Genomic DNA, 7,205 nt, shown 5'->3' with positions numbered 1-7,205 from the left:
AGGAATCCTGGGCCCAGCCTTGTTGGGGTTACGAGGACTCAGCCAGACAGGAGAGTGGAAGGGGAGCCCTCAAGGGCAGGGAGGCCTCTGGGTAAAGGAAGTGGGAGCGGGGACTCAGATCCTTTCGCTAGCCCACCTCACCGGGGTAGTGCAGAAGTCAGGAAATTTCCCCACAATAGCGGGACCATTCCCCCGCTTACACTTGGATTTTCAATTGACCTGAAGGAAGCTAGGTGCACAATGGCCATTGACATTCTGGAATGGGTCTCCTTTGAAATTCCAGTATAAAGCTATTAGAAAGCTCCAACATGTAACCTTTTCTAATAGAAAGAAAGAAGCCCATGCTGGGAATCTCACTCCGTTTTTATCCACAGATCTAGGCACCTCTCTGGACTCCTTTTGGTTTTCACTTCCCACCTCCATCTTGCCTCAGAGATATATCTTTCAGATCTGAGCAACATAGGCTCCTGCCATGGGAGAAGTAAAATGTGAAGTCTGATCTACATGTAAAACACAGGTTGCCATAGCTACATCCCTCAGGGCTGTGAAAAAACATTGTGACTGTAAAGTATAGTTACATCAACCTAGCCCCCACTGTAGAGGCACCTCATGAAAGGTGAAGAATTTTTTGATCACCTCTCAGAGAATTGGATTATCTACATCCCCCCAGCAATAACAATGTCTTTCCCTAGTATCACATTGCACATTTTGTACATCAAGAATCAGTACCTCTCACAGATGGCTGTGGCTGTGATCTCAGAACTGGCTGCTTTTACATGACCAGGGATGACCTTGGGGAAATCAAATCTCAGAGCTGTTCTTTGCTCTCCTGACCAGCAGCAGAAGATGATCTGGGTCCAAATAGGGGACAGCTGCAGAAATCTTCTCTTTATGTAATTACTGACCGCCACTTGAGATTGGTGCTAGGAGAAATGACTCTCAAATCCCCTTGAGCTTAACTGTGCATGATCAAGAAAATTCCCTCTGTGGAGAATTGGGGACACTTCCACTAGAGGAGTCATTAATACATTCATGGAGTGTTTCAATTTATGTGTTTATGTTAGTTGCTCAAATACAAGAGGCTGTGAAAATTGTCTTTTGTGCAGAGTCATCTGGGTTTGATATTTGGGACACAGTGCAAGAACTGGACATTTGGCTGGCCTCCAAAAGAAATACCAGGATTCCTGGGTTCTGTTCCTGGCAGTGAGATAGAAATATGATCAATGGTTTAAAGCACAAGAGAAGTAATTAGGATGTATGGTTTGCATGCCAATTCTAAATGGGCAATGCGGTCTAATGAGTATAGCAGGAGGAGGTTGTATTTCTGGATCCCTTATGGCCCCCGTTAACATATTTTCTCCAAGTGCTCTACTGCTGACATTTTGGTGAAGTCTTACTGAAAGGTTTCAAAGTATGTCTGATTCTGGAATCAGCAGTCAATATATGATCAGTGCCCCCAAACTTCAACACTGAAGATCAACAGGCACATGGGAACTTATTGTGTCAGCAAGGAACTTGGAACAAACATCTCAGAATATTCTTCTACCTAATCTTATCAGGCAGGACAGGAATAACACTAATGGGACCCTGATTAGTACTTTGAATAGAAAAGAAATCTAACATGTGGAGTTCTGATGAGGCCTTGTCATTATGGGTGTTACGAGCACCAGCTTCCCTGACTTTTAATTGTACTTGTGTCCCTAACCAGTGCAGTGGTTTTCAAATCTTTTTTCTGGTGACCCAGTTAAAGAAAATTGATGATGCCCTAGCTTAAGGTGCAGGGGTGAGGGCTGTGGGGTGGGGCCAGGAATGAGGGGTTCAGGATGTGGGAGGGGGCTCTGGGCTGGGGCAGGGGGTTCGGGTGCAGGAAGGGGTCAGGGCTCTGGGCTGGAGGTGCTGACTCTGGGTTGGGGTCAGGGATGAGGAGTTTGGAGTGCAGGAAGGGGCTCCAGGTTTGGGTGGGGGCTCAGGGCTGGGTCAGGGGATTGGGGCGCAGGGTTGGAACACAGACTTTACTCAGGCAGCTCCTGGTCAGCAGCACAGTGGGGGTGCTAAGGCAGGCTTCCTGCCTGTCCTAGCACCACAGACTGTGCTTCACCCCAGAAGTGTCCAGCAGCAGGTTCGGTTCCTAGGCGGAGGCGTGCAAGTGGCTCCGTGTGGCTCTCATGCACAGGCATTGCGTCCCCCAGCTCCCATTGACCGGCTGCTGGCCAGGGGGAGTGCAGAGCCAGTTCTCTGGGCGGGGGCAGCGCACAGAGCCCGTGCACCCCCAGCCCAGCCTAGGAGTCAAACCTGCTGCTGGCCGCTTCCGGGGCACAGTGCGGTGTCAGAACACATAGGGACTAGCCTGCCTTAGCTGGGCAGCACTGCCAACAGGACTTTTAACGGCCTAGTCGGCGGTGCTGACCAGAACTGCCACGACCCAGTGCCTGACATTCCATGGCCCAGTACTGGGTCACGACCCCCACAGTTTTAAAACCACTGCTTTAGCGCTTATAACATTCCCAAGTTGAGTGAGGCTGGCTGAGAATTTAAAGAAAACTAAGAGACACAGGGTTTGTCTTCACTACTGGGAGATCGATGTTGCTGCAATCAATGCAGTGGATGTTGATTTAGCGGGTCTAGTGAAGACTCTGGTACTCCAGCTCCCTGAGAAGAGTAAGGGAAGTCGACCGGAGAGCATCTTCTGTTGACACAGCTCAGTGAAAACGCCAGGGTAAGTCGACCTAAGCTACGTCAACTGCACTTATGTTATTCATGTACCTGGAGTAGTGTAACTTAGGTCTACTTACCTGGTAGTGAAGACAAGCCCTTAGATGCACAAATCATTTAAGTCTCTTGGGTTATAGCTACACTGCAATCATGGGGTGTGATTGAAATTTACCTAGAAATACCCAAGTTAGCATTAATCTAGCTGCCTGATTACCAACAGAAATCATAGAATCATAGAATATCAGAGTTGGAAGGGACCTCAAGAGGTCATCTAGTCCAACCCCCTGCTCAAAGCAGGACCAATTCCCAGCTAAATCATCCCAGCCAGGGCTTTGTCAATGAAGCACTGGCTTCAGCATGGGGTATAGAAATCATCTCAAAGCCCTGGGTAATTATGGAAACCTTACCAGCAATAAGAGTTTTATGTAAAAAATCAGGCCCGTCTTGACCACTAGGTAGCCCATATGGCTAGCCTGCTTCCTTGCCTTTATTATATTCAGCTGTCTTTATTATATTTAACGGTAATGCAAGAGCCCTACAGGCCTGTATACTGTAAGACATTAGCTTAAGCAAGTTAACATAAGCATGGTTAAGTAGGCCATAACCTTTGGAATAGATTGATGGCCCAACGGTTACCTTTAGATTTTGGAAATGAAGGAGAGCTTGCTCAGTGGTAGAAGTTGGAACTTAACAATAAATGGTTACCGCAGGGAAAATGGATGTAATAGTCACAAATCCACTTAACCAAGAAGTGATGAGTATGATAATGAGCTGAAATGGCATTGATGGACTATAAGGTGGATAGAAAGCTGGCTAGATCGTCGGGCTCAACGGGTAGTGATCAATGGCTCCATGTCTAGTTGGCAGCCGGTTTCAAGCGGAGTGCCCCAAGGGTTGGTCCTGGGGCCAGTTTTGTTCAATATCTTCATTAATGATTTGGAGGATGGCGTGGATTGCTCTCTCAGCAAGTTTGCAGATGACACTAAACTGGGAGGAGTGGTAGATACGCTGGAGGGTGGGGATAGGATACAGAGGGACCTAAACAAATTAGAGGATTGGGCCAAAAGAAACCTGATGAGGTTCAACAAGGACAAGTGCAGAGTCCTGCACTTAGGACGGAAGAATCCCATTCACTGTTACAGACTAGGGACCGAGTGGCTAGGCAGCAGTTCTGCAGAAAAGGACTTAGGGGTTACAGTGGATGAGAAGCTGGATATGAGTCAACAGTGTGCCCTTGTTGCCAAGAAGGCTAACAGCATTTTGGGCTCTATAAATAGGGGCATTGCCAGTAGATCGAGGGACGTGATCATTCCCCTCTATTCGACATTGGTGAGGCCTCACCTGGAGTACTGTGTCCAGTTTTGGGCCCCACACTACAAGAAGGATGTGGAAAAATTGGAAAGAGTCCAGTGGAGGGCAACTAAAATGATTATGGGGCTGGAGCATATGACTTATGAGGAGAGGCTGAGGGAACTGGGATTATTTAGTCTGCAGAAGAGAAGAATCAGGAGGGATTTGATAGCTACTTTCAACTACCTGAAAGGGGGTTCGAAAGAGGATGGATCTAGACTGTTCTCAGTGATACCTGATGACAGAACAAGGAGTAATGGTCTCAAGTTACAGTGGGGGATGTTTAGGTTGGATATTAGGAAAAACTTTTTCACTAAGAGGGTGGTGAAGCACTGGAATGGGTTACCTAGGGAGGTGGTGGAATCTCCTTCCTTAGAGGTTTTTAAGGTCAGGCTTGACAAAGTCCTGTCTGGGATGATTTAGTTGGGAATTGATCCTGCTTTGAGCAGGGGGTTGGACTAGATGACCTCCTGAGTTCCCTTCCAACCCTGATATTCTATGATTCTATGAATACATTAGCCTATAGAATAAGTGCACCGCAACATTATGTTTGTATTTGGGCATGGTAGGCTGTCCCCTTCATGCCCTGCCCTCAGTGACATCTGTGCAGACAAATCTGTCACATCCCGGAGTGCAATCCAGACTAGTGAGGAGCTGTGTCATCACCTGCCCTGTAAACCCGAGTGCCTTAATTGCTCTGTTGTTGTGATTCTCTTCTCTGGGCACCAGCAGCCAGTGTAGAACTTGCTGGAGGTCAAAGCATGGCTAATATATGAATCAAAGTAGGTGGTGATCCGAAGAATGCCTCACTAGAATAGTAACCACTAACATAAACACATTCCTAGAAGGATGGTACAGGAACCCACAGACCCCCTGTAAGATAAGGAGGAATGACAGAATAATGGAAGAGGATGTTTTGTTCAAACTATCGGGTACAAGATACAAGTCTGGTAACTAATAACATCCGGAGTGTAATACATAACTTGTTTGTGTCAATGTATAAAAGGAGAGTTATAAATGGATTGACAATGACTTATCAATATTCCTTAACTGCAGGGTACATGGCCTCACTATATCAGACACAAAGTGTGCACAGAGGTGATAGAACACATTTTCCATCCTTCATCCCTTGTGTATGCAAAAAAACCTCATGGTCCCCAACCTGCATCCTTTCCTTAGCCAAAGTAGAGTTATAGGAAGGGCAACTTTGTATTGGCCTAGGGGACAACACTATGTGATGGGCAAACATGTGCTAGTGAACCTATAGCTTGGTATGCAGGATCAACAACTGTGACTCCAGCAGCCTGCTAGCAACATCCTAGTCACACTCCCTGGTCTCCAGCAGCCTTGGCGGCTACTCACAAGGTGACCCCAATACACTCCCAGTCCTGACTTTTCCCAAAACTATGTGTTCTGAAGTATCCAGCCCTCTCCTGCAACATTCAGAGAAATAATAAAGTTTGTTTTCTCCTTTAAAGAAAAAAAACACACTACAGGTTAGTAACTTAGCTGGGGTAAATACACACTTTCCTGCAAAGACAGCACTGAGACAGTTTATTGTAAAAATAAAAAAAAAATTTGAACAAAGGGACATAGGTTAAGTGATGTCCAGTAAAGCCTATTAAAAGTAGAGATGGTTCAAAGCAAATAAAAGTGAAAACACACACCTAAAAGCCTAAAACTTAATCTAGCATGGTACAAGCTTTGTTCAAGAAGCTGTTTTCCTCGACACTCTTCCCAGCCATCGCTCACTTTCCCTCAGCCAGGACCTGGCAGAGAAGTACAAGGTGTTGGCTTCCCTCGTGTTCCTAGGTGAAGGATCTTTGCCTATGCAGATTTCTCATCTATATTTAATTCCCAGAGACTTTAACACGTCCATGGTTGAAGGACACATCTTTGTCAACCTGCAATAGCTCTGGTCCTTTATGACTGTCTAGTGATGGATGCCAAAATGGCTTCTCCTCTCTCCTTATATCTTTCCAGATTTACTGGTTTGTCCCCAAATTCAGGATGACCTCATACTATCCATCTTGTCCTGTGAACTTCCCATCCCCCTGCTGATTTCTATGTAAATGGATCTTCCATTGTTTTTGGTCACACCTTGCATAACCTTTGCATTACTAGACAGGTAGATAGCTGTGGGCATGTATCTGGTGCAGATCTCTGAACTCCTCTGACATGTGTTCTCTTTTGGGGGAAAGGGAGACTATGGTGCACATCTACATAGAGTGGGTGAGGCTGCAGCCCCTCTTCGAGCCATAGGCGATACATGGAGAGGCATGCAGGTCCAAATTCCCCCATAGAAATCTGTCCTTCTCTGGTTGCCCCCATCCCCAGGCATGCTCAGCCCCAGTCCCTGGCAGCCAGGTCCGGGCAGGGAACAGAAAGAGTGGGACCAGCCACTTCTCATGCTGGCTGCTCCAGGTCGCTGCTCTGTGCAGCATGGTGGCTACATGTGAGAACCTGGCTGGGGAGGCACAGCGGGAGAAGGACAGAGCCTCCCCTCCCACAGGCAACTCTGGTGGGGTAAGGAGAGCATGGCAGCCCTGGGCTGGGTGGAGGGCAGCGGGTCCATGGGCAGAGGAGACCTGTGGGGCGGTCAAGTTTCCTCCCCTTTAGATTGTGCCTCCCCAGTATTAGTAGGCATGAGTCATCTATGCATTTTTTTCTGCACCTCCTCATTTATACACATCCTATCCATAGCCCCACAAAGTTGGGAGACCTTCTTGTCAGCTTCCTCCCAGATAGCCATCTATCACACCAGGAGGAAGAAGCTGGATGAGGGGAGGGGGTAATCTGGGACAGTGGGGCCTATTCCCTGTCCCTCATCCCATCACAACTGAGTTCCTCTGGGTAGTGTCCCCTGACTCCTTAAGACACCTTTGAGGAGCAGTGGGCACTATTGGGGGTTCTCTGCTAGGTGTCCCCTCTGGATTCCTGATTTTTTAACCTTTAATCTTCATTCCCATCACTGTTTTTTTTCATTAGTTTTCCATACTATTCACTTGTGGCCCAGGTTCAATAGCTCCTTCCCCTCGGTTGAGGGAGCAGGTCTTTAGCTTTGGGAAGGCTTAGGCCTGAGCTCTCTCAGTAACCGCAATAGGGGCAGGAGAATTTACAAAGCAACGTGAAGCCGACAATTC

This window comes from Trachemys scripta, chromosome 12 (genome assembly GCF_013100865.1).
Source record: "Trachemys scripta elegans isolate TJP31775 chromosome 12, CAS_Tse_1.0, whole genome shotgun sequence".
Classification (NCBI taxonomy): Eukaryota; Metazoa; Chordata; order Testudines; family Emydidae; genus Trachemys; species Trachemys scripta.
This window is presented reverse-complemented; position numbering follows the sequence as displayed.